The 27,580-nt window shown below is 45.1% G+C and overlaps 1 long non-coding RNA gene across 6 annotated transcripts in view; it reads left to right on the plus strand.

Moving 5' to 3' along the window:
• Window positions 1–21,946, plus strand: part of LOC118770141 — a 46,999-nt gene extending 25,053 nt beyond the window's left edge. For 4 of the 6 annotated variants that reach the window (XR_005004539.1, XR_005004542.1, XR_005004540.1 and 1 more), the window contains exons 2-4: window positions 806–906; window positions 18,890–18,978; window positions 21,348–21,946. This is a non-coding gene — a long non-coding RNA (uncharacterized LOC118770141). Of the gene's footprint in view, window positions 1–134; window positions 720–805; window positions 907–18,889; window positions 18,979–21,347 lie in introns of those variants that run through there. The other 2 variants (XR_005004538.1, XR_005004543.1) reach the window with 2 other exon arrangements.
• Window positions 21,947–27,580: the final 5,634 nt, after the last annotated feature.

Here is a 27,580-nt window from a genome sequence, read left to right on the forward strand (position 1 = left end):
TCTCTCTCTCTCTCCCTCTCTCCCTCTCTCTCTCTCTCTCTCCCTCTCTTTCTCTCGCTCCCTCTCCTCTCTCTCTCTCTCTCTCTCCCTCTCTTTCTCCCTCTCCCTCTCCCTCTCTCTCGCGCGCGCTCACTCTCTCTGCCTCCTGACAGGGCAGTGTGAGAGCGGAGCTGAAACGGAGCTCTTTCTGGGACAGGTGCCAATTTCAAACAAAAGACATAAAAAGGCAATGAGCGAAAAATACGTAGATCGAATTTAATAAAAAAAAAGAAAAAGAAAAAAGACTGCACAGTAACGTACAGAGTCATGTGTGCTGACCATGCATACGCTCCTGACGGGTTTTCTGCGTGCATGTGTGTAGTTTTGAGAATTATTCCAGGACAGGCTGAACTGCACTCCACTGCTCCCAGTGTAGTGAAGGCATTCGAGTTGGGAAAGGGTTTTTTTTTGGGGGGGGGGGTTCCTTTTTCAAACTGCTGAATAATTCATAGGCCCCAGCCAGCATTGAGGCTGGGCTGGCAGTGTTATTAGCATGCATCAGACATGCTGTTTGTCTGTTTGCTAACATTCTTCATTCAAAGACTTGTTAACCAGCAGACGAGCTTAACACGCGCCTTCCAGCCGCCCTCATGGCTCCCTATTGTTGGCAGCCCTGCCAGCGCCGGGGCCAGGGAAGGCCCGGCAAGCATGCGGCTCGGGGGGCCGGAGCTGGTTGCTAGGTAGGGGACTGCCTGGCGAATCACAGGCCCTCGCCTCTGCCTCTCCGTAGCGATGGAGCTGACCGCCCCTCTGTCCTCCCCCGCAGAGCCATGGATCCCGCGAAGCGATGAGGAAAAAAAGGCCTCCCTCAATTCCTTCTCCTCGCCCCGGACCCTCGCTGCCTGCGGCCTCTCCCGACGTAAGAGGGTAAGTGATACGTGTGTGTGTGTGTGTGTGTGTGTGTGTGTGTGTGTGGGATTACATGTGCGGACAGTATGCGTGCTTGTGTATTACTGTGTGTGTGTGTGTGTATAACTTACGTCTTCATAAATGTGCACACATATGTATTTAATGGCATGGTATATATATACACACACACACACGCGTGGGTACACTGTTGATGTGATTATTATATTTATATTTTAAATAAAAAACACACACACATAAATGCCAGCGGTTGTTTTGTGCAGATATATGTGCACTAGTGTACGAAAGGATATGAGTAAACGCTTATTTCTGTGTGTTATCCGCAGTGAGAAAAAATATTTCAGTTCAACAGTTTTTGCTCCAGGATGTGAACAAAGCAGTGCTTATCAATATAACTGAATTGTCGGGGGTTTTTTGTAGCAGTCAGTGTAATAATTTGTTGCAGAGCTTTGAGTGCTTCCCAGCTTCTCTGAGAAACACTGATTTTCCTTGTTACAATTAGTAATTGGTGAAAGGACACAGTTTTGCAGGAACTTCATGTGACTGATACACTTTTGGGCCTGTTGCCAGACAGAGCGAGCTGTACTCTAGTGTCTTCTTTGAGTAACACATTTTTTTCTACAACTTTTCAAAGCTATTAAATTATGTTATTACTGAGGCCTCCTCTGCTTTGAATTCTGAAAGTTCTCTTCATTTGTTAATCATTTTTACACAGGTGAAAATCATTTTATCCCTTCAGCAAATGAGCACGCATGCATGCATTCCTCTACATATGAACATATGATCCGCCATATTACCATTAAACACATAAAGAACATCATACATTGTTTTATTAAAGAAATAATTACATTTACATTTTTATGATTACTTTAAAATGATGCATCTGTTTCTTCTTTCAGTTCTATTAATTTATTTTCTGTAGTTTTCTGGGTTTTTCAGATTTATTATTTCACGTTTTTGTTAGGAAAAGAAAGTATTAATACATGTCAAAAATGATAGTATTTGCTGAATATTATTAAACAATATTATTAGTAATTTTACCTGCTTGTCCATGAAATATATTTTTGAATTAACTGAAAATGCACAACATGTTTTTTTGGCAATAAAAATAAATGTATTTTCAGATGTAAGATTCGTTTAGATGAAAATATATATAATCATGATTAAAATCAGCATAGTTTTATGTCTCAAAAATTAGTAAGATGTCCAGAAGAAACTGTAACAATTTTAACAATGTTTTTGACTAGTAAAGATATGCCTTTTTTATTTACTAAAATTTTCATTTTGAATTAGTGATTACATTTATTAATTTTACATGAAATAGCACTAAGAGTTTACCTTTAGTAATAAACAATTCATGATCTACTTTTATGAAATGCAAATGAACAGACTTTAACAGTAGGGTATTTTTAATGTATCACATGGATGACCGTTATAAGAGGACATTGGTAAAGGGAGGGGTTACAGTAGGTATAAGTCACACGAAAAATGTGCTAGGAAACACCTGCAGTTCCTGTTATTTTTATGGACCCATCTATACTTTAGATCTTATTATTTTTAGCAACGTACCTGCTGTTCGCAGTATTTTCATGGATGAAACAATTATTCATAGTATTCTCGAGGGTGTAGCTACCTGCAGTTTCTAGGTGGATTTTTACAATGGTCCATATTGTTTTTGGAGATATACCTGTAGTATGTATTATTTTTACAGACACAGTTACACTTTGTACTTTATTATTATAGACTGAAACCTAATTGTAATTGAATCTAAAGGACTAAAACAAAACATGTTTTGTGAGTATTTTTTTCTTCTTTCGTATTTTTTATTTAAAACAAGCTGGCAATTTTAAAAATGTTGTGACGCATGTGTGTGCTGATTTGTAGGATATTTATATGCTTGCTTTAACACACACACACACGTGCGCACACACACACACACACACACACACACACACACGCACACACACACTCACACACTTGCTGTATGCTTGGAGGCTGCGTGTTGTTGATCAGATGGCATGGACTGGGCGAAGCTCTCAGATCACATGCATGGTGCTGACATACGCAGTGGCCTGGCACACCCCGGGTACATGTGCCAACGCCCTGCACCCTGGCCGTGGACTCAGGGTCGCCGCGTCGTGCCACGGCAGACACCCTCCACCTGCGGTCCGATGCTTTTTTTTTTGGGACGTCGTGTAAGGGGGCGCAGGTGGCGTGATCGGACGTGGGTACGGCCCAGCTCAGAACACGTTGGCACCGCCCGCCGTCTCCGTGTGAGGCCAGGGCGTGGTGCTCATGCTCTCCGTGGTGTGGTTCACGCACTGGTCGGTGCATCGGATATGAGCAACGGCGTCGGGGTATGACCCGCAGCGTCGGGGTACGAGCTACAACGTCAGGGTACAAGCAGCGGCGTCGGGGTATGAGCTGCAATGTCGGGGTACGAGCCGCACCGTCAGGGTATGAGCCGCAGTGTCAGGGTGCGATCTGCAGCGTCGGGGTACGAGCCGCAGCGTTGAGGGATGGTACTCTGCGTCAGAGACCCCAGCGTGGCCACTCTGCCTCCATGTGTTCCACAATGGACCAGCAGTCCTGCCCTCAACGTGGTTCCCATGCCTCGATTAGGGGCGGGGTAAAATCCCCCCCTCCCATGCAGACACACAGCAGACCGGGGGTAAATGGAGCCATGCTCCTCACAGGCCCTGGCGATAGTTTTTTTGTTTTGTTTTGTTTTTATATGCCTCAGTTTGTCCACTTTCTCTGTCCACTCTGCTTATTTTGAGAATCAAAAGGCATTAGGATAGAGTTTGATTTTGATTTGTGAGCTTTTATTTTAAATTGCCATCAGATCCACGCAAACAAACAGGTTAATATTTGTGTTATGTCTGTGTAATTTTTGAGTCGCATTTTAAAATTACAACGCATAATTTCAGCATAAACAGAAACTAATTTTTGCATAGGTAAATATTACATTTTAAAATAATTGTAACATGCATGAATGCAGACAGTATTTATTTATTTGGTTACTTTAATAATTTAGTCTTTGTATTGATTATTATTTCTGGTATTTCACTTCATCATTGTCAGGGCGTTATAAAATTGTTGGTGAAATAAAAGCTTGTACTGCTGTACACAGAGGCAGCCTGCAGTCTTCAGAATTGCGCGTGAGGTATTTAGCACTCAGAGGAAATTAGAGCAGTGGTCTAGTCACTCCTGACCACAGTGATAGTGGCACTTTCACGATTCCCACAAAATCACAGCCGCGATTCACAGTGGTCATGTGACCCGAAGGAATAAAGTAGGCAAACTCCGCGGGGGGACAAAAACAAAAAAACGCAGACTGCTCATTTGCATTTTCAAATTCATGACTGTTAGAAACTGTTAAAAGTAATATTGTTATAATGGCCATTCTTACGGCGTGGTCTGGGATGAATGTGTTTTCCAGAAGGTGGTGGAAAGCCCGAAATGAATGGCATTTTTAGGGTGCAGACGGAGAAGGGGGGGGGGGCATTGTGTTTAATATTCCGCTGAAACCCCGGAGTGGGCGTGTGCCATGAAGGCCGGGCTGACGGAGCGGTCTTGCTTTGTGGAGAGTGGCTGAATGAGGCGCTGAAACAAAAGACCTGTCTGCCTCTGGGTTTGTGGGAAAATCCAGCAGCATTTGTTTATTTCTGAAGTCCTAAAGGCGAGATGTGGGTGAAAGCAAATACACGGAGAGAGAGAGAGTGTGTGAGAATTACTGAGGTAGGGAACAGGATTATATCCAGCAAACTCCCTTCTCCCTTCGACTTTGACTTTTTTATGTAAAAAATGTTAACTTTAAATTATATATTTATATATTGATTTACACCATAGAGCATATTTATTATTCTCAAGCACATCCAATGTGGGGAAAAAAAATATCTTGGCTGAAATATCATTGATTATTTATCGTAGTATTTATCGTAGAATAGATACGCACACATGCACATACAGAGGGTTGACCTTGCATGTACAGTAGTGTGCACGTACCACAAGCAAAGTTTTCTATGCGTGTGCATGAGGTTTTGCCCCTGGAGGAAGCATAAGAGTGGAACTGAAATTCAGAAGACTGTATTAATAGAAGGTGCTGATGCACGGAGTGGTTAAACATTTAAAATCCTTCAATATCCCGCTCTTCCTTTTCTTTATAATCAGAATTATTAGCGATTCAGGATAAAAAGTAGCAGTAATTTTTTTTCTGAATATAATAAATTAAATACATTTATACCCATTTATCCAGTTAGACCACGGAAGTGAATTGTTCTTATTTAATTGTTTTGTTTTTTATTCCAAGAAAAATGAATTAGTTAAGTAACCTTTGCAGTCATTTGCAGGTGCAAACATTTTTACTCCTTTTAGTGCAACATTTAATTAAGCATGTTCCTCATTCATTTTGGTTCTGGTAGCTGTGTTGCAAAAATAATAATAAACCGTGTACTCTTTTGTCAATATCTAAAATACATTCATTAGTATTTATTCAGTTATTTGGTATGAGTTTTTGTAAGAAAATTAATTTAAGCACTATTAATAATTGATTAAGTATTAATTTTAAAATTAAATAAAGCATTCTTTATAAATACATATTTCCAAACACAAGTTTTTACAGATAAAATTCCAAATTGCAAGGATTACCACTGTAACTTTCAATGTGCAGCAATAATACATCGATTGCAGTAAGGATCTGCACTTTGACAGGGTATGCAAATTATTTTAGCAAAAAGTGAAATGAAATTTCCAGTTTGAGTAGCCCGTGTGTGTGTGTGTGTGTGTGTGTGTGTGTGTGTGTTTGTGAATTCAGTGCAGCATATCTGCTGTTGTGGTGTGCGGATGTTATCTCTCCGCAGTGCTTTCACTTCTCATTATTCTGTGTTTAGTAGTGATCAGATTTTAACACTTATACATGGTAGAATCTTATCGTGGCTCTTTGTGTGTGTGTGTGTGTGTGTGTGTGTGTGTGTGTGTGCGCGTGCGTGCGCGTGTGTTATATTGAATTATGTCATCACTTTCATAATTAGTGGCATTAGTCACAGGTTTGCATAGAAGAGTGAAATGAAAATGTCACAGAAGCTTGTTGTCAAAGAGAAAGTATCTCTGGCCTAATTTTGCTCCAAGGTAGAGTGGAATACAGCTGTAATTTACTGTCACAAGGAGTATTCTTATTTACATTTGAGTTTTGCAGAAAGAAGAAGCATTAACAGTCACACATAAGCTTGTCTGTGTGTAACACCACTGTTTGATTCAAATCTTTTTTTTTTTTAAATGAAAGTAGGCCCACTAGTTTAGCTGTAAGATTGGCTCTCAAATTGCGGTCGTGGTTTGAAAATTAAATTTTCTTGACAAATGTGTGTGTGTCTTGTTTGTGCAGCGGACAAGACTGAATAAAAGTTTTGACCCTTCGGAGTACCTTTCCGACAGATCCTTATTTTCTCCTGATGTGAACCGTATCCTAATACATGTGTGTGTTAGGGTACGTGCCTGTGTTTCATCACAAAAACCACACACAGTGTAAATGTCCTCATTGAATTTAGATCATTTTTCTGTTTCTATCAATTTATGGTTAATTGTTGCATTTTATTTCTGAGGTCATAAAATAAAATAAAATGTTGCTTTTAATATTGTTGCATATTGTTCAGCGTTCTCCATAGATGCTTGCTATAATAACTTGATAGATTTTGAGCTTGATAAGGGTGTGATAGATTTATTTAACCGTGTTGCATCAGAGCTGTAACTGTAACAGAGGTGCCTTTCTGAGATGTAATGAAAGGAGATTATTTCAGAAGTGGTTTTGTTTTTGTGGCTTGGCATTTTGGTGTTTCAGTTTGGTCAATAGCTCAATCAAGAGGGCAGTGGAAATTTTTCAAGACAGTGTGTATTGAAATAATCCTTCAATACATATGGAGTTTTGGCACCCGTTAATTTTCCGTATTGTCACTGATTTTTTGTGTGTGTGTGTGTGTGTGTGTGTGTGTGTGTGTGTGTGTGTGTGTGTGTGTGTGTGTGTGTGTGTTGTAGTCAACTAGTGAAAAAATAAGCAACCGTATTAATATTAAGTATAAAAGGTTTTAGTAAGGCTGCCTGGTGGTGTGTTTGCCCTTGTAAAGCAGGGACTCGTTTGTGATTGACAGGGCATTATGACCATTCAGCACTGAGATGATCTCACAGTGTCACACCCTACTGGCCATGGCTCCTGACCCGCCCTGGTGGACAGGGCGTGCACTGGTGTGGAACGTACCAGGAGGTGCTGGAGAAATTTAAAAAGCGACAGAATATTACTGTCATTCATTTTGTGACAAGAACAAAAATGATGGTAATAATAACAGTAATAATAATAAGTTTGTGGGTGATAAGCACATGGGTTTAATGTAATCCCACAGGGAGATTTTTTTTTTAATGTTTTTCGTGGTGGTGTAGTGAGGAAGAGCAGGCAGCCAGGAAAGGGAGGAAGAGAGAATATTCAAGCGTTAGGATGTGAGAACGCAATCCTGTCAGTACCACTGAAGGCAGACACCTACGACTGTAAATTAGAGTAGGTTAAATTCAGTTAAGTTCTCTCTCTGTGTCACATTCAGTATCTGCTTCTTTTAGTGAGAATGTAATTCCCTGACTCAGTTTCTGTGATAGATAGCTGAAGAACTCAGGTGTTCTTAAGTCACAGAGTGTTTAAAAGTGGCAGGGAGACATAAAATAGTCCATCTTACTCCTGTACGAGACTCCGATAACTAAACTCCCACTCAGACAGATGAGCAGATTTTTTTGTTTTCTTCAAATGTTCATTTTTTCTATAAAAAAAGGAATACATAAAATGCATTTATTTGCATGACCTTCAAAGACAAAATTCATCTGTACATTTTGACCAAATCAAACTTGGATGAAAGATGAAAATGTGTCTTTTGAGGCCTAGAGACTGGCACTGAAATACAACCCTTTTTATTTCAGCAAGGCTGCCAACACAACCATAATCCTTTAAAGCAAAACATGTAAGAGCTTTCCATTTATATGTTGCCTTTACCTAAGCAACATATCCAATATGGTGTGTGTGTGTGTGTGTGTGTGTATATGTCTGTGTAATTTTTTTGATGTTCACTATGGTAGATAACGGATTATCTAGTTTACTTTTCACAATGGTCCTCATTTCATTTTGGCATGCTTGAATAAGCCAATTGAATAAACATTTGCGATAGTATACATTTTATTTAGAATTCCGTTCTCAGCCAAAAACAAATTATAGTATTTTTTTGCAAGCCAATGTGCACAATGCATAGATGAACCTGTACTTCATCGGTTATTTATTTCATCTGTGTTAATGTAAAGCTCATCTATTTGCAAATGTGATCAAATTTTTCAGGAAATTATAGGGCATTGTAGCCGTGGATGTGTCTTTTTTGTTGTTGTTGCTTTATTTTTGTTTCTGTTATTTCAGCAATATCAGCCACTCAGAGTGTAATACGGACACACGCACGGCGAGTGTGACCGTTCAAGTGTGTTAGCACAGAACGGAAACACAGAATTCGGGCTAACTTCCACAGCTGAACCTCTTAGCGCTGTGACTGGCGTGACTCCCTCGTGCTGAGCATTTTAATACATTTGAAAGCGAATTTGAAGGTGGGTGATCGGAGCGGTTCGGTGCCGATTTCCTTCCCTTTTAAGGGGCCTGTTAGCACAGAGCCACGTTATCTCCTGCTGGTTCTCCTTGAGCGAGTGCCTCAAGCATCGCACAGTGACGTGGCAGATCAAACTGAGAGCTGTGGTCGTTCAGACATTTTCACTCATATTAGGAAAAAAAAAGAGTGGAATGAGTGTATAAATGTTTGACTTTGACAGATTTACTGTTCCCTAGCTCTGCTCAGAAATCTGGTACGATGGGGGCAAATCACACACCAGAATCAGATCCGTTTCAGAATTTAAATTTTATTCACCTACATTTGCCATTTTTTGGTTCCTGTTTTTCCTCATTGTTGAAACATTCTAGTCAATAAGGCTCTTAATGATGATACATTAGATTACAGATATTAGCAGGAATCTTTCATAGATTTTTTGGGACTGGTCAGGGGCTGAAGTTTGTTGTGTGATGTGAGGTTTTTTTGTGCCGTGCAAAGAGGACCGTTAGCGCTTTGGTTAGCTTCATGCTGTTCGTGCGTGTACCATGCTGTATCTGAACAGTCGAAATGAGAATGGCAACAATCAACGAAAAATACGACATGCAGAATGAGGAAATCCTGCCCTAAAGATGACGTGGGAAACAGCGGCCACTATAGGCCGTTTGTATGAATGCGTCTCCTGGTTGGCTCCCCTGTGGATTTGGGATTTGGTACCATTCATGGTAAAGAAAAGAAGGTGCAGATTTACCTCAGAGCTCAGGCCGGTCCTGCTGGATCTACACACATGGAAACACTTTTCCCACCACAGGCGACCACTGTGAACAGGCCACCAATTCATTCTGTGTGTCTACTGGAGTATTATAGGTGATGTCATTTCTGATTCACATATGGAGTCTTTTTTAACTTCTGGGGGACAGCTGTGCTTGAAAATGGATGATATTGTATTTCAGTCTTGTGCTATATGAATGGTATGATTTGTATTTTTTATCATACCATTGTATTATAATTCACAAAATCCATTTGGTCCATTAATTTCTGGACATAAGAAATTACTTAGTAAATTTAATAATTATTGTTATTTATAATTGTTATATTTTACCGTTCTTATTATCATGTAGTAGTGTTAACTACTGGTAATGACGTTCTTTCTCCTGACTTAGACAGCAAAGCTTTATTTTTATGCTAATTAACTAATTATAAACTGTACATTTTTGAGTCCCATTGTCCCATTTTCTAAAATATCTAATCCAATCCAGTGTAAAATCAGAAACAGTTTGTGTCTTGATTCTGTGGTTGTCTTATGAGGCCAAGGCATTATTCCGAATGTGGACATAAACCTTAGACAGGTACCGGTGCTGCCTTGTAATTCAACCAAGGTGCATTGAAACATTTTTAATAACATAAGAATATCCTCGCATGCTTCCTTTTTCATTATCCCCAAAGTGGTGCTGAACTTTTTTTTACCATTATTCCCGAATATGAGCAGAAAAAGGCAAGTGCTGGATGGATATGTGGAGCCTTAAAGGTCAAGCAAAGATAATGAGAAAGGAGACACTGGGACAGCATGGGTAGCACTCTGAGCTCCACAATAGGGCCATTGTCACTGGGCTCAGCACCAGATGACTGGGAATTTGCAGCCCCATGGGAAGAGCGCCACCTTCTGGCTCTCCACACCACTCAGCAGCGATCTGATTGCTCTGCCTCTTATACCTGACCAAACCCAGCTCTCCTCTTTTGCACAGATTTCGGTTCAGATTAATCAGGAAAGAAAGCTGTGTTGCGTGGTTCTATTGAGTACCAGCAACAGCCCACCTTACGCATGTTAAATACCAGACATAGAGGAGGATGCACTAATTTTTTCCAGCCCTTTCCATCACAATCATGGTATTGTAACAGAGGGCACCAGTGTCCTTGCTGATAGTAACATGCAGTCTAGTTCCATGCAGCGGTATCTGGCTTTTCAGTATGATAACACGCAATATGATATTTTAAGATATATTATGGTATCAGATAAAATGTAAATGTAAATTCTGGAAAGAGGCCATCGTGGAAAACGGCAGCGTTTTGGAGACATTTTAACTGGCGGCGAGTCATTTCAAAATAACATCAATTTTGCATGGAGAGGCTGGTTTGAATTGCGGGCTTGTTTTAGCGGATACATTGTGGGGAAATTGTGTTGCAAATCTCGTTTGAGGCTATCTGTGTTTTGGGCAGTACAGAACATCCATTGTGGCACAGGTATTGGCATAGCTATTCCATGAACCATCCCGCAGTGCCTGGGGAACAAATGTTGAACATAGGGGAAGCAGACACAGAGGACAGGGATTTCCAGAAATACACCCCAGCCATGTCACCCCACATCGCCGGATAATTCTCCCCTCTATCCTTTCATTTCAGACACGGGACCACGTGCTTGACGCAATCGCAGTATCACACAATATCACCATAAAATAAAAGTAGAAAATTGACCCCAGAGAGGTTAAATAAAACCGAACCCCTTCTGAACGTGCATATTATAAGTTTATTGTAAGTCAGGAATCCGGGGCTGAATGAGAGCGGCGTTCTCGACAGTCTCTCTCCCCATGAGGTCCTCAGACGGCTTAGTAACACCTCAGCACACTCGGTGAGAGGCCGCATTCAGCGAGACTTCATCAGCCCGCCGACGATCCCCAAACAAAGATTAAATATCCCCGGAATCATTTCACACGTAACATGATATCAGTCATTTTTATTTACAGGTCACGCTGAGTGTGATCAAGGCTCATGTTCATTCTAACTGGAAAACGCTTTTGTGAACAAATTTAAGCACACATTCCCCCCCCCCCCCCCCCCCCCCCCCCCCCCCTTCCTTTTTTCTTGTTTTTGGGTTAATGTCAGCAACCGTCACATTGTTAATATGGTGTAGAAACAATAGTTAAATGTAACCTTTGCTCAAATTTGTTTTAAACAGTGATGATAAACCACATTGAAGATAGATTTGAGCAGTAGATGTGCCCTGATTTGTACATTTTAAATCAGTGTCAAGTGGGGTGAAGAGGTCAAGTTTGAGGGGCATTAAGAAACTGATAATGGCTGAAATGCAGTGTACTGCTGTGTTGCATAGCTGTTCTTAGTGTTGCTGTCAGGTATCTCAGGTGACGGTTTATGGGCACTGTTACTGAGATTTACTCGACGTTTCACCTCCCGGGCAGCGACGGAGACTCTGTACCGAGATAAAAAATGGCCGTCTTTCAGACGAGACCGTAAACTGCGGGTCTGACTCAACACGGTCGTTAAAGACGCGCATCGGAAAGAGGGGTTCTCCACTGTCTCCCGCACTCCGGCCATCTAATCATCAAATGGTTCAATTAGCTGAATAAAGCCCTCCATTTCCACCTCAAATTTATGATGGGGGACCCTAATAAAAAATAATTGTGGTAGCACGTGAGGATATATTTCAATATTTGAGCCATACAAAAATGTTTTATGAAACATTCCAGTAAAGGTAAATGTTAATAGGTAGAATCCTTACAAAAATTATCTAATCTTTTCTGTGGCATTAATAAAGCTGTATTATGTCAATTCTCCAGTTGTCCTAATATATTATTGGTATATTTCTGTTTACTGATTCTTTTCTCATCTAAAAGAAAATAATAGATAAATAATAGTTTTCTCATAACTTTTTTGTTAAAAATGAAAACATACTTTAGAATCTTTTAATTTTTTCATAAATTGAGTATTGTATGTAGTATTTCTTACATTTACCAGCATAGGATTTAGCATATTGTGGGAGAGATTGTGTTTAACTCCAGTACAGCAGGCATGCAGCAGAGAAAGATTAACAGATTATGTAAAGTGGTTGCTTTTCCAATGCTTAATGTACAATGGTCCACATTGTACATTAAGTGTGACTACACAAAGCCTACATAAGCATGGCATAATGGCTGCATTAAGCAGTCATTATACTTTGTGCATGATACATTACACACGTTATCATGTCATAACATGGCTTATGCAGAAATGCATGTCAAATCAAGCCCCGTCACATGACATTGGGACATCTCTTGCCCCAGCTGTCATATGTGTGGGTATGACATTTGTTTTTACATAAGACATATTATCATGTGTCGTGTCATGGAAAGCACATTATGCACCTGTTATGCTGTGCTTATATAGGCGTTATGTATGCTTTATGTAAGTGTTCTTAATATGTAATGTGGCTAAAATGTGTTCAGTATTATAGAGCTTTGTGAAGTGCGTATGAATGCTGTAGTTTTTTTATGTCGAGTCCAGCTTGCTCAGTTACAGATCAGAGCATTCGATCCTGCAGATAGAGCAGGTAGTAATATGGAAGGTTCAGTGATTGTAGAGCAGGGGAGTAACTGCCTGTTCCCACAATGTTAATAACACCACTAATGATAATAATAATAGATTGCAGTTATAGAGCACCTTTCAACAACCTCGAAGTGCTTTACACTGAAGACAGGATGTCTCATCTTAGCCACTAATGTGTAGCATCCACCTGGGTGATGCAACAGTGGCCATTTTACACCAGAACCCTAACCTCACATCCGCTGAGTCGAAGAGGGACGGAACTATGGCCCGGTTAACCTTGGGGATTAGATGACTGGGTTTAAAAAGCTCTATTGTTAATTTGGGCCAGGAACCCCACAGAGGGACCCTGTAGTTTTTGTGCGATAAGTACCATGTGATCTTTAAGCATAAGCCTGGTCCTGTGTCTAGCGCATCATCTGAAATTTTGAATTCATCCTCAAAACATCAGTAGTTCATTCAGACAGTGGAGCTGCCCACATCAGGTGAAGTCTGAGAAGTGATTCTTATTTACATTCAAGGCTACATGCGTCACGACCAAGAGCCAAAAAAATTCCCCCTCACTGTTAATGTTTAGTGAAATGCCTGTATGGACACAATTCTGCATGTTACAGGTAACGCATACCTCTGTACCCGTGACTGATGGATGCGTTCTCTGTATTCAGAGGAGCTGTGATACCCATACGCTGGACACATGGACTGTGAAACATGGTCACCTCGCAGAACTGTAATTATAATGCTAATGTTAAAAACAATATATAAAAGAACTTGCACTGCAAGGGCACGTTCTTGACTACAATTAGCGCCCTCCTGCAAAATGAACACCCTTCAAGTGGAGGATGTTAATTCGTGCTCTTCTCCCTTCCAAAAGGGGACCACTTCAGATCCCCTAATGTGGCATTTGCATCCTTTCCTATACAATCAGAGAGTCTGTTAATGGTGAACTACAGTGGCTTCCTGTCATGGTTTACAAATGCACCCCACGTGTGTGCGCACACACACACACACACACACGCACACACATACACACGCTGGTAAATTTGTGCGTTTGTTTTTGGCAGGATTACCACACCATTGACTGACACCAAGGATTTTGTGTCATAGTGGTCTGTTAATGGAGGTTAAATGAAAGGTCAGGAGTGTCAGGGGGAGCAGCTTGCAGTAGTTATAGATTTATTTTGACAGTTGCATTGTGGGTATGTAATTTCATGTACAGTATCATCAGCTTTTACTAATCTAAAAGGCATGACACTATAGTTACAGTGTGCTGGATGTTAGCATAAGGTGAATATGAGTCAGTGGTTCATTCCCTCATATGTTAAATTTTGTGGATCTGTGTAAGACACAGTAATAGCCAGTAGGGGGAATGTAGTATTGAATATGAATTATGAATTATGAGTGTTCAGACTTCCTCTGAGGGGCTTGAGTCTTGAGAGTATTACGCGTTGCAGTTGTAAGGCGAATGAAAAATGCTGGGGTCTATTGGAACAGGCTGTGGTGTTAATACACTATCACACACAATGTCACCAACACACACAGACACGTACATACTCACACACACACACACACACAGAGCTGTGGATCTGGAGCAGCTTGGCCTTCCTCGTTTCCACCATTAAAGCCGACCACAGCTCTCTCTCCATTGGGAGTCTCCACAAAATGGCCCCCGCTCCCAGCCTCACAACTCCCCTGCATCCATTTTGTGTCTTTGCCAGAGCTGTCAGGCACCAAGATGAGAAAGAGGAGATTTTAGGCCCTGTGTGGGGTGGGCCAAAAGGGGGCGGGGGGTTGGGGGGTGGGGGTTCGGCTGGGGAGGGGTAGAGGATGGCGATAGGAATACAGAATCTGCCCTTTCTTATTTGGAGGCTTAATTGTCGCCGACTGGCTGCATACAAACAGCCTTCCTGGACCATTCCCAGATCCTCCTCCCTGAGAGCTGACCTTGGGTGGACTCCATAAACTGTTCTTTTCCATTGGCGCAAAAATACGCTGGCAGATCCGCAGCTGCGGGGATGCCCCGCCCCGGCCCCCCTCCCCCCTTTCCCGCCCCGCCCTCGTCCCCTCCCCTCCCCTCCCCTCCCGGCGGCCCAGCCGTGCTTACGGTGCAGAAGAGGCTGGTCCAATCGCGGCGCCCGGAGGCCCGCGGCGCTGGAATCCCGCGCATGCCAGGCATTCGATTACACAGGCATATGGCGCATAGATCCCGGGGGCCGGGTCGAGCCGGTCCTGCCAGGCCCCGCGGAACCCGGGGCGGAACCAGAGAGGAGCGGACCTGCGGGGACCCCCCCCACCCCCCGATGGCCCCCCCGCCGGCCCCCCGCCTCCTCCCACCACCCGCTTTGCCTGCCTCGGTGTCTCTGTGTGACAGTGAGACTCGGTGTGGCTCCCGGGCTGAACCCACCGTATGAATAAGTGATATCACGTTACCGGCCCCTGCCGCACATTTTGCGTGCCGTCTACCAGGAGGCTAATGCATGAAAAACATTTTCTCCTTTTTTTCCCTTTTCTTTTTTCCCTGATACAGCCCCCCCCCCCCCCCTTTTTGAAGTGATACTGTTATGCTGGCGTATCGGTGGCCTGCGTTTGCTTATGGTATCACAGAACAGATGGCAGCGCAACATGGTCATATGTCTTGCAAGTAGAGGCACTGGCACACATTAGAACCAAGCACACACACACACACACACACACACGCACACACACACACAGTGGAGGAGAAGTGTAAGTGGACACCAGATCTAAGCCAATGTTCTCTTTGCCCTCTGCGTTTACAGTGGAAAGGACAATGTATGCATTCAATTTTGTCTCTTTTTTTGGCACGGCCTCTCTCTCTCTCTCTCTCACTCTCGGAGGTCCCGAAGTTCAACTGTGGTTCAGTTCCACTGCTATTCTGAGAACAGACCCGGCCCTTTTCATGCGGGCGAGATCAAAGCGGGCGACCACGCACAGACGCCGCGTTTCACCTGTGGGAGCGCCGTCGCCGCAGCGGGGGGGACGGCGCAGGTGACCCCGCCCCCCAAGGTCGCGCGCCGTGGAGACACGGACCCACGGACCTGCGGACCCGCGGATAAGCGCGTACCTGGTCCGAAGAGACCGGCCCCAGCTGGGGAGCGCTTGTCTGCCCGTGTATAAATAGCCGTTCGCACAGATGCATTTCTTGATTATCTGGCAGCAGTGCCGCCGCCCAACGCGGGTTCCACAATCAGGCCCGGGAGGTGAGGGGGAACGTGTCCAGGCCCGGGACTTATCTTAATAGGAGAGAGGTCGTTCCAGGTCACCGCGGCGCTGGTCTGCTTTATCAGCGCTTCTATTTGCACGCTCGCCACAGTGGGGCTGTCGACCGGGCCACGCCACCCGGAGAACAGGAGGGGGCAGCTGGGGCGGAGATGCATGGGCACCAGGGAGAGCTGAGCCGCAGAAGGTGGGCTGTTATTCTGAAGAGAACCTGTAAGGTAAAAAACGTGAGAGGCTTGTCTTTCTACGAGAGTTCAGAGTTGACAGCGACCCTGTCTTTAGTGAGTGGTTTTCACCACAGAATGTACAGGTGGCCGAAGCTCTGTACAGTCTATTTTAAAGCTGGATATAGCTTTAGAGGTGGCTATAGCTGTGTGTAATGGAGTTTAGAGGTGACTATAGCTCTATCAGAAACAGTTTAAAGGTGACTGTAGCTCTGTATGAAAGACTTTAACGGTAATAGCTGTGAACAGTTGAGTTTAAAGGTGGCCATGACTCTGTACAATAGAGGCAGATATAGCTCAGAGTAATAGAGTCGAAAGGTGGCTATAGCTCTGTACAATGGATTTTAAAGGTCGCTATATCTCTATATGATAGAGTTTAAAGGTGGCTATAGCTCTGTACGATAGAGCTTGAGGGGGATATGTCTCGGCAGGTCTTCGGGCCCAAGGCTGTCTCTGGGAAAGATCCCCCGTGTGCAAGGCCAGGCACCTCGGTCTTCTAGCATTCAGCAGACGGCGAGTTTACCAGGCCCTCTGTGCCGCTGTGTGCGTTTGGAAATGACGCTGTGTGCGTTTGGAAATGACTCCCTCTGCTGGTGCTCCTCCCATATGCACTCGGTGTTAACTTCCAGAAGCGGTCGTGGCTCCACGTGAGATTTTCTGCAGTTCTGGGTTTTGGGAACATCTGTGGCTGGAGGTAGCTTGAATGTGGGGGTGACCGTGGTTCCAAAGCAAGGTCAGAGGTCAATGACTTCTGGCGTTAGTGACAGCATGATTCTGTTTGTTACTTTGTTACTTACTACTTACAAAAATACTCCGATCCCCTGAGCGCCAAGTATCTGAGGAGCATCCATTTTGCTAATTCCAAAATATCTGTCCCTCAGTTTTAAAGAGATTTACACAGGGCTTCACATAAAAAAAAACGTGTTTAGGATTTCAGTAAGGCCAGTTTTGGTTAAAGCTGTCACTGGTCTTAACTGCATGCACTCGGAAACAGGTTGCAGTTGTGACATGTGACAGTAAATAAACACTGGTCTTGTTTTGTACACATTTGCTGAATGCATTTTTAATCCACTTTGTATTGCTGAATGACATTGCCTAAGCCCTGTGCTCAGATCCCAACGCTCGTGACATTTATGTTAGTAGAGCAGACGCTTTGAGCCGGGAGATGTCAATTGTGCCGCCTGTTTTTTTTGGCTTTCCCATGCCACTTTTCGAGTAAGGTCGATCACACAGTGAAAGCACTCAGTGGCTCACATTTGACTGTGCGCTTGAGGTGAAAGACATTCTACTGTTAAATAGCTGTTGGCAGTACTGTTAAACACCGCTGTTGGCAAAAATTCTTTTTTGTCCAGGATTTTTGTATGTATGTCACCACTGAAGACTCCTGCCTGCTCTGGATGGAGAGTGTGTGTCTGAGGGAACAGCTTCATGGCTGCTGCCTGTATCTGTGGATGACTCGCAGTGTCCCTGCTGTTGCTGAGGTGACCGTGGAGTCATCTTTCTTTTCTAAAGATGGAAATGTACGCTTGCAGTGGATAGGTTTGGTATGGGTGCCTCATGGCATGTTTCCGCTAGCACACAGCTGTGTGTGTGTGCGTGCGTACAGTGTGCGAACAGCAGAATGCCACCCTTGTGCATGTAGCTGTGGAGCTGTCCCTCCACAGTGTCACACGACTTAAATCAGCCCCAGAGGTCACTGGGAGGTTACCCTGTCTGCCTGTGCGCGGAATGCCCCCTGGCACCCCTTCCAGATCTCACATGTGTAACGGGACCTCGTTATCCACTAGCCTTGATATAAATAGATGCTTTCACCCGCTCTGTTAACCTGGGGCGAGAGGCCGTGTTTCCTTTTTTAAACTGTGCTGAGCATCTGTCTGGATTCCTGCTGTCTGCCCCCCCCCCCCCCCCCCCCAAACACACACACACACACACACACATATGCACACCCAGTAGACACACCCATACACAAACGCTCACACACACACACTGCAGACACACCCGAACACACTAAAACGTTCACACACACACAAACAGCAGACACACCCGCACACACTAACACGTTCACACACACACACACACACACACACACACACACACACACATACACTAACATGTTCACACACAGGCACACCCACACACAAATGTACAAACGTACACACATGTACACACACACACACACACACACACACACACACACACACACACACACACACTAAGGGGGTTAGGGGTTGGGGGGAAGGGGCTTGTGACAACACGCCGAGCCGAACCCCTCTCAACGGTCTGCACATTGCCAGCGCCGTCTCCGAGAACCTGTGAGAATAAAGAGACTCTGTGTTCAGCTCCCCTTCGCATGCAAGCACAGGTTTAGCGCTCTGGGGCTTTCAGTCGGGCTGAGGGGAACGTCCCGTTTTAATGCCCTTTTCCTAAAAAACTAAACTCAATCCAGCCAAGTGAAACTGAACCAGACCTACGACATGGTTCAATAATCTTAACTGCAAAGCTGCACTGACTGAATTGAATATCACAGGCTGATATTAACTTCCTTTTGTTTTATATGTAATTTCCAGTGATGTCAACATTGTTGTCTTCCTTCAACAGGAAAGGAGACAGGTCTCACCGGTGCCATGATGAGGGGCATGGACCAGACGGGAAGAGGGATTTCAGCGACACACACATTCCGCTCTGAAGTAAGAATCTGAGAGGCCAGAGGCAGGTGTAGACGTACTCTCTCTCAGGAACAGCTGTCAGACAATCCGGGGACTGCAGACCTGGCAGCTTCTGTGTCAGACCAGCAGCCATCAGCCAGCCCGTTTAAGACTGATCAGAGGCCTGCAGCTGAGCACTGCACTGCTCTTTTTTACAGGCAGCCATGGTAGATAACCGCGCTGTCACTCAAGTGTCACTGATCCCAGAACAGTGAGCCTCAGCTCTCCCCCGCCGGGCGGGTTCTGTGACCTGGAAGTGATTGAGCGCGCCGGAGCCAGACAGTGACACTCAGAGCGCAGTGTGAGCACGGAATCACGTGGCATTTGTGCTGCGTGTGTCCGTTACTGCGGCTGCTGCCGGTGTGTGTGTGTGTGTGTGTGTGCGTGTGTGCGCGCGCCGTGGGTGGCGTTTATGACTCTGATGGGATCGCTTGTAAAAACGGCCACATCAGTGTCTGGGAGCGCAGGCCGTGCCAGCCCTCCAGGAGGGCCAGGTTTTTCGGCTGTGCTCTCCTGGGGACGCCGCTGTGTTAGTCACCTTTGTGGGGAGGCTGAGGTAAACCACGCTCGGGCCAGCTCATAGAGGGGACGCCCGGCCCCAAAACCACAGGCCCTCACCCCGACGGGCCCCTCACCCAAAACCACAAGTGTGCCGGGATTAGCTGGAGGAGCATGGGGCTGGGGTGTGACTTCACCCTCAGAGAGGAGCGGGAGAGAGAGAGACAGAGAGAAGGGGGAGAGGGAGAGAGACAGAGAATTTAGATCTGCGTGTACCTGTGCATGTGCGTTGTGTGTATGTATATATATATGTGCCTACATGCATGTTGCATGTGTGTGTGGGTGCATGTAAATCAAATGAAAGTGTGTGTGTGCGCGTGCGCGTGTGCGTGTGTGTGTTCGTGCATCTGTGTGTGCACGTGTGTATGTGCGTGTTAGCGCACATGTATGCTGCATGTAACTGTGTGTGTGTGTGTGTCTGTGTGTGTGTAGGTGCATGCGTGCGTACGTGTGTGTGCATGTTGCATGTACCTGTGCATGTTGAAGGCTGCGCCTCTCTCCCCTGCTTGCTTGCTTTTGTGATGAACGCGTTCAGAATGAGGCCTGCTGCTGAAACGAGTTAATTATGCATTGTTTTTCCAATGAATGGACATGAAGGCAAAATGAACAGCAGAAAGGATTGATTTCTGCTCCAAAGTAAATAATTATTTTTTCTCTGTCTAAAGTGCCGCATTAGTCATTCAGATTGCTGTTGCTTTTTCGACGTGCATTCTGTGAATCAAAAAGAACTCGTTAAGATGTCTTTAATGACCTCGTTACACAGGTTTGACTCGCATTTAACTCCTGGATGGAAAATGAATGACTGTAATACAACTGTGACTTTTTATAAACAACCTTCCGATACCACAGTGAGCAGCGCATCCGCATGCGATGCAGTGGAGGCGAGACAGGGAGAGAGTGCAGGATGTGGCATGTAATCCCCCCGTCACTCACCTGGCCGAGCTGTAAGCAAGGCTGTCATGAATATTGCAGTTGAGAGAAACGGGCGCTTCCTTCGGCAGTGACAGTATGTTCTCCGCCGGCCTAACACCTAATCTCCAGCTCTAACCAGAGAGGATAAATGTTTCAGAGGGCGTGGGTGCCGGTCCACAGCAGAGTGTTCTCCTAGCTCTCAAAGCCCTGTAATGCTACACCAGACGCAGGGAGCGAAAGAGAGAGAGAGAGAGAGAGAGAGAGAGAGTGCAGCCGCTGTGATTCTGTCACTCATTACAGGAAAACGACCTGTCCGTCCCGGCTCACCTTGAGTAGGTATTTTAACTTTGATGGATTTTTTACCTTAAAAAATCACCCCCCGCTTTTGTCAGTAAATGACTTCAGTATTCAGGTTTCAGTATTGGCAAAATGTCCACACGCTGAGGGAAAGAGTCCGTTTGTTGGAGAGCAGAGAGAAGCCGAGCTGGACGCTGGATTACGCTGGCATTTTGTGTGTTGGTGAGAGGCGTTGCTGGTCAGGGGTGTGCCTGTCATGGAGTTGTGTTCTGTGAACGATACCTCCACAAAAAAATACTTTCAGCATACAAAACTTATATGAACAGAAAACACATTCTCTATACTGTACGTCAGTTAAAATAATAATAATAATAGTGTTGCATTAACCAGTTTGGCCCACATTATCTCACACAAACTGTACAGGCAGTCCTCTTAAAGCAATGTTACTGAATGTGTTCTATATTCTTTTTTGTAACTTGACCATTTGATATTTTTTTTGTCTTGCCGTCTGAACAGAATGTGTTCTTTGAGGTTCTGTACCCTTCCCTAGCATATCTGATGTCCCAATTTCGTTCCCGTTTCAGCAGGTGAGTGCCTGAGGCATCAGGACATGATGTCAGGTGGGCGAGGTGGGCGTGTCCCTCCACCGGCCCGTAAATCGTTAACTCTCCTGCGTCCGAGTGACCAAAGGAGGACCACCCACGGAATGCACCGTATGGAGGTATCACCTGCAGGATGCACTGCCTTCACCTGCACCTTCAACAGTGAGAAATTCAATCTTTATCACTCAGAAAAAAAATTGCATCCTGGATCATAGAGACCCTTTTGGTTCTATGCACATAACAAAAAAAAAAAAATGTATCAGGGCTTACAAAGCAGGTCCTAACAAAACTAATTTTACACGTCACTTCTGTTTATCAAATCTGTTTAAACAGAATGTTCTAGAATGGAGAACCTTTCTAATCCTCTTTCTCTCGCTAAGGCCTTCACAGCGGCCATAACTGACCTCTAAGGGGAAGCATTAGCGAGTGACCCGTTCTTTGATCTTACAGAAGGGATGGTGCTAGCACGGACGTGCGTGCGGAAACAGCCGGGCAGACATCTGTAAGGTGAACGGTTTTTCTCTTTTCTGGTGGAACCTATCCAAGCCGTGTGTTTCCCTCCTGACGCATGAGCAGGGACGGACCCCTGGGAAAGACTGCCCTTTGGGGTGAGGTAGTAGGTTGTATAGTTTTGGGGTAACACCCTTCCTGTCAGATAACTATACAACTTACTGTCTTTCCTGAAGTGGCTGTAATGACGTCGCTCAACGAGAGCTCTCACTGAACACGGGCGTCTGCGGAAATCCTTCTCACGTGTCTGTCACAACATCTGCACTGTGCTGGAAGGACAAAGATGTTACACTGCTGTCATCATAATCGCTGGTCTGAATGGCTCTTTTCCAACCAAGCTGCTGTGGTACAAAAAATGATCGTTTTTGAGCAGCAGTGTCACTGTAGAAGGTTCCTGTATTGATTGCACAGGGTCTGCCCCCCCCCCCCCCCCCTCCCCCAGCACTGTGTATCCCCTGTCTTTTTGCCATGTCACTGACCCCGGCACAGAGGGAAAGGTGACATGGTTTCGGGGTTATGACGTTCCTCCCCCATTGATGTTCGTACAGGGTGAGGTAGTAGGTTGTGTGGTTTCAGGGTAGTGATTTTGCCCCATCAGCAGATAACTATACAACCTACTGCCTTCCCTGGAGGGCAGCAATACAGCGCTCCTCACCAACAGCACGTTTCCCTCAGACTGTGTCTCTACAGAGCAGAGAAAACGCACAGGTAAAAGTAACACAGATGACATTCATGCGCCTAAAACCGGGCCACTTTTAGGGATACAAATTCAGTTCTGTGCATACATCTATTCAGCACTGTCTGTGTGAGTTCCGTAACACTGCTGGGTATTATTAGCCTCATAACTCCGGTAGTCCACATACAATAAGGGCATCATGTTGCCCTGGTAACCTTGTTGATCAGCCTCTCAGTTAACATTGTACCGTACACTATGCAGTGGAATTTAAAGGCTAATAAAAAAATGAACGTTACATAACGGTTTTGTGTTGACTCTTACTTCGGTTATTCCAGTCTTGAATTAGACATTCGTTGGCTTGGTGTGTTTTGGTGTGCGTGTCCACATCTTAGCGCGTAGGTGAGTGTGCCTGTCTCTCAGTGTGTCTGCATCTTGGTGTGTTGGTGCGTCTTGTCGTGTCTGTGTTGAACTTTCTGCACCCGGTGTCTGCATGGCGTTGTCCCTGCACGTGGCCGTGTGCGTTTCAAAGCACCCAGGTCTCCGGGATTCGCTCTGCGCTCGACGCCGTCCGTGCGGCCGGTATGTGAGGCAGCACCGGTCTCCATCCCAGCGGGGAGGGGCGGAGCTCTGGTGGCACTCTGTGGTGATAGCATGTACTGTAAATAATACATGCCTTTCACCCAACCGAACGTCCATTAGGCAGTGTTCACTTTACAGCTCCACGGCTGCCGGGCAGAGAGGGAAGAAGGGAGGGAGAGAGAGAGAGAGAGAGAATGAGAGAGAGAGTGGGGAGGGAGAGAGAGCAGAGAGGGAGGGAGAGAGCAGGAGAGAGGGGGAGGGAGAGAGCAGGAGAGAGACAGAGAAAGAGAGGGAGAGAGAGAGAGAATGAGAGAGAGAGTGGGGAGGGAGAGAGAGCAGAGAGGGAGGGAGAGAGCAGGAGAGAGAGGAAGGGAGAAAGAGAAAAGGAGAGAGAGAGGAGAGGGAGGGGGAGAGAGAGAGAGAGCAGGCGGGAGGCCTTTCAGGGACTCCCATTACAGCACTGATGTATTTACGGCCGCTGGCTGGCACACAGAGACTGGTATACGGGCCGCTACGTGCCGACCGGCGTCTGGCAAAAGCCTCTAAAGCTCAATGGGGGCCCGGGGGCCGACGGAGTGGGGTGGGTGCGTGCCCTGCCTGTGTCTCATGTCCCAGAATGTATCCAGGACGCGGCCAACCGAGGCAGCCAAGTGTAAGTAACAGATACTGATGCCACAGATACTCAGCTCTGTGATCTTCTTCACATTCAAAATTCTGTCCTGCCGTTACTGAAGCTATAAGTGTTCCGACTGGCTTGCTTGTTATGAGCATTCCTGGTCTAAAACGGGACACCCATAGCCAGCATAGCAGTTCAGGCTGGATCAGAACCTCCTGTTACCAGCTGGAACGTCCTCATAGGCGGAGGGTGGAGGGAATGCAGGAGCTGAATATCTGGTTGGAATAAATAGAATGTCTTTGTTAATGTTCCACTTCACTGGAACTGTTTCGTTCCTCTCAAACCGGTCGCACAGGTGTGCTCCCTCTGTCATACCCAACCGTGTACAGTAAAGCTGGATGTCAGACATAGCAGCGGCCTGACACACTCACCAGCAGGAAGGAGAGATTAAACGCACCTGCTGCAGGTGAGACTGGCTGGTTTCCCACGCGCTGCAGGTGACCCCTCCGGGGGTTCAGACTGTAGGTCGTTATGAGAGAATCCAGACAGGAAAAACAGACAAAACTGCGGTGTTCCTCATGTCAGATCTGACCTGAGCGACAGCAGATTCTCCGAATATCAATTTAATCCACAAAATGAAAGCGCCTCTCAGCATGGAGCTGAAGTGAGGAGGTAAGTTCGACACAAAGGAAGGAGAGACTGCACAACAGCTACCCTACATTGCATATGTAATTAGCAGACACCCTTATATCTAGCAATTTGCACAGCATCTATATGTATACCTATACAATGTGGTTTAAGTATCTTGCTCAGCAACAGTGCCTCACCTGGTAACTGAACTGGCAGACTTTGCAGGTTGTGAGACCGGCTGCTTATCACTACAACACACTGCTATATACAGGCTGCACACACACAGAGGTCAGTACACCCGTATTTGTTGAACAGACATGCAGCAAATCACGATTCAAGAGTACAGCAACGATACCTCAGCTGGTAACTGAACCAGCGCGACTTTAGGTTGCAATACCTGCTGCTTCTCACTACCCCTTTCCCTAGCCCTACACAGCTGTGCATGTAGAGCTCAGGACACCCATATTAGATGAATAGACATGCAACCAGCTGTGGTTCAGCAATGGTGCTGAGCATGTGACTCACACAGGTGTCAGAGCGTCCCTGCAGGGCACCCCTGAGACCAGCAGTGACCACACCGCGGCGGGACCGAGACGGCCGTTGTGATGACGTGATGACCCGCCACCCGCCGGCGTAGGAAGGGCAAAGCGCCGCACACTTAGAGCAGGGGAACAGTCCGCCAGCATGCGGCTCGTCACAAGGAGAGAGGCCCGCGCCGTCTGAGGGCGTCCGAAAACAATGAGAGCTTTGTGTACATATTTAAATATGTTCTTGTTTTGCACTGGCGTTTTCTTTCTTTTTTCTTTCTTTCTTTCTTTTTTTTTTTGTGAAAGAGCGTGACCCAGAAAAGAGGTCGTCTTTGAGGCTGTGGCGGCACCTCGCACGCTCTCACGCACGCCGAGTCCATGCCTGTTTGGCGTGACCAGCGTTACGCCAACGTGACCGCTGCGGCTCTGCGAGCACGAGACTCGCATGTACATTCAGTCCTGTTTCACAGCAACAGTGTCCTCCACACATGTTAGACACATGCATGCGCACAAACAAAACTGTCAGACAGGCGGACATTGAACAAGTCAAACAGAGTCACCTTCAAAGAGGACAACTGATTTCAGTGTAGGCTGGATTGCCACCTAGTGTCTACACAAGGGAAGTGGCATGTTTATCGCTGGTGAATGATGAAACGATGAAAATGAATGATATCAGGTTTGTCACAACTCTGGCCAGAGGCACAGTTCAGAGAGGACCTAAACCTTGGACTATATGTATGTATAATTGTTCTATGAAAGTGTATTGTGAAGGTATGTACAATATCCCTGAAAATCCAATATTAACATATTGTTTGATGTAATTAATGTGATGGAGAATGTAATTATGAATGTTGTTATTGAGGTGATTTATGATTTGAATTCCTTGGCATAGCCATTGGCAGTGTACTTTTTGCTTGCTTGCATTTTTATGGTACATGCCAGAGCTGGACTGACGATTAGGCTTTGCAGAGTTCAACAGTTAAAAAAAAAAAAGGAGAAAGAAACTCTTACTTGGCAGCAGATTTTTTTAAAGGTAACATTAAAGGGTGTCAGAGATTTCATGTCATGTGCAACAGTTGTAAATGTAGAACAGAACAGAAATGTAATCCAATTAAGACACATTTACACGTGTAGAGCCCAACATTTATTTTGGTGCTGTACCTTTGTCACCAGTAGGTGGCGCAAGAGACGCTTTTATTCAACATCCTGCACGTCTCGATCTATTTAATATCATGTCATGTCTTAAACGGTATTTAATTTATAGATTATGGCCATGTGTAATACTTCAAAAAGGTAATGCTTTTTTAAAATGCCTATTCCCTTCTGACTGAATCCCCCTTAAGTGCGTTTCAGTATTTTTGGGTGTCCCTCTTTGGAGACACTTGGAGCTAATGGATTAATTCACACTGCTGTGAATAAATGTGGTTCAGCGATGCAAAGCTTCGATAGCTCCGATAGCTCACCCCCATTACGGTCAGCACGTTTCGAGTTCACAGCACACCCCTCTAATCCAAGAGGGCCATGATTGAAGGGTCTGGGCAGTACGTGCAGTACGCTCAAAGCATTACATAATCAATTCAAGCGAGTAATTAATGCCATCGATTCATAAAAGTCCAATTGTGCACTTCTGTGCCGAAATTAAAGTATGTATTGCGCACAGCGTTAAGCTTCTTTTATTCTGGATCGAAGTTTTGTTTTGTTTTGGTTTGGTTCTTTTTTTTTGGTCATGAGGCAGCTGACACCGTTGATTGTTCTCAGGGTTTACAGAGAACGCGATGGAGGAAATACAGAACGATACGCATTTATCGGTGTTCCCCAAATAAAATTGGTCTTGTTATTGTTTTGCAAGAGATGAGGTGGTATTGTAAAACAAAGAAACGCTCTGTGCCAATCATGTTGGCATGATCACGTTGACATGTCAATCAAAAGCGCCTCACACAAAAAAAAACTTAGCCAGAGATGGCTGAAACCAGGAAAAATGTTCGTAGCTCCTGCGCAAAGCCTGTGGTTCCTGACTCTCTGGGAGAGGTTTCGTGTTTATACACACGTATCAACCCCTCTGGATCAGGCCCACCGAATTCTTTCATCCCGTCATTACCGGGCCGTCACGGGATGCAGAACTGTTGTTCGTTCGGTGGCAGGCTGGCCGGCGAGCCAGGCGATCCGCTGCCGGGTTCCGCGGAAATGTTAAAGCGTTCTTAGCGCGGAAGAAAGAAAACAACAAAATCGCAGTGAAAGGGCTGAACACTGTGTCCCTGGTACATTTTGATCCCGGCGCATAATAGCCCCACAACTGCGCGTAAACCACTCTCAATCGCGGCCTTTGTGGGATACATTTCTGACAGATTTAAAACTTTGTGCTGTACGTGAAGAACACATTTTTGCATTATTGCAAATCTCGTAAATATGATTCTTAAAAACCCCCAAGCACATTGTGCGTGTGTCTGAGATGTGTTAAATATTCAATGCTGCGTTATAAAACTTGAGCATAAGTGATAACGATAATGATTGAATGATCAAAATATCAAAACTGACTTTGCACACTGTGCCGACTGTAAAATCTCGGCGAGTTTTCCGTCGCCAGCTGAGCTTTTGTTTTTGAAAAGCACGCAGTTGCTGCAGCTTGACCACAATGTTAGAGGGCGTCCTGCTCAAGGGAGAGAGTGCGCGCTTCCTA

This window comes from Megalops cyprinoides, chromosome 23 (assembly GCF_013368585.1).
Source record: "Megalops cyprinoides isolate fMegCyp1 chromosome 23, fMegCyp1.pri, whole genome shotgun sequence".
NCBI classification, from domain to species: Eukaryota; Metazoa; Chordata; class Actinopteri; order Elopiformes; family Megalopidae; genus Megalops; species Megalops cyprinoides.